Raw genomic sequence first — 742 nt, forward strand, 5'->3', positions numbered from 1 at the left:
ACCCACCCGGGTGTGGTGGGGAGAGGCCGATGCGGGTGGGGGGCTCCCTTCCGCCTGCGCGTGCGCTCCCCGCTGCGGGCACCTGGGGCGGTCGCGACAACCCCGCTCCGTTGGCTCCGTGCCGTGCGTGTCAGGCGTCCTCCGCTCCCTTGGGGTTGTCCGCCGTCCCTTCCCTCAGAGCGGGGCTGGCCGACCGCGGGCTGTGGTCGGCTCGGTGGTTTGGTGAGGCTGGTGAGGTCCCGTTGCTCCGCTCTGGGTCTTGTTCCGATCGATGTGGTGACGTCATGCTCTCCCGGGCTGCGACCGTTCCGCGGTGGGCGAGGGACGGACCTTCATGGTGAATGGCTCCGCTCTTCTCACCCCACCCGCGGGGGGGGCCCCGTGTCTCTCCTCTCCCTGCATGTGTGGGGCTTGTGGTGGGAGGCATTAGGGGTACGGAATCCGGCCCGACCTCGCCGTGCTTCTCCTGTCGTCTGCCTGGCGGGGGCGGCGGGGTCCTCTGACACGGCAGGCATCCCTCGCTCTCGCCTCCTGTGGGTGTTGCCTTGCGGGCGCGGCCCCCCCTCCGCGGCGGTGGGGGGCTGTCCCGCCGGCCCGTCGTCCTGCCCTTGCCGGGGTGGTGCGAGCGTTGGCTCCGCTCAGGCCTTTGCGGTGCTCCTGGAGCGCTCCGGGTTTGTCACTCAGGTGCCCGAGGCCGAGTGGTGGTGGTGTTCCCGCCCCTGGGGCCCCCTCCTCCGGCTGC

Source organism: Aotus nancymaae, unplaced genomic scaffold (assembly GCF_030222135.1).
Source record: "Aotus nancymaae isolate 86718 unplaced genomic scaffold, 86718_ANA_hifiasm-v0.15.2.pri h1tg001050l, whole genome shotgun sequence".
NCBI classification, from domain to species: domain Eukaryota; kingdom Metazoa; phylum Chordata; class Mammalia; order Primates; family Aotidae; genus Aotus; species Aotus nancymaae.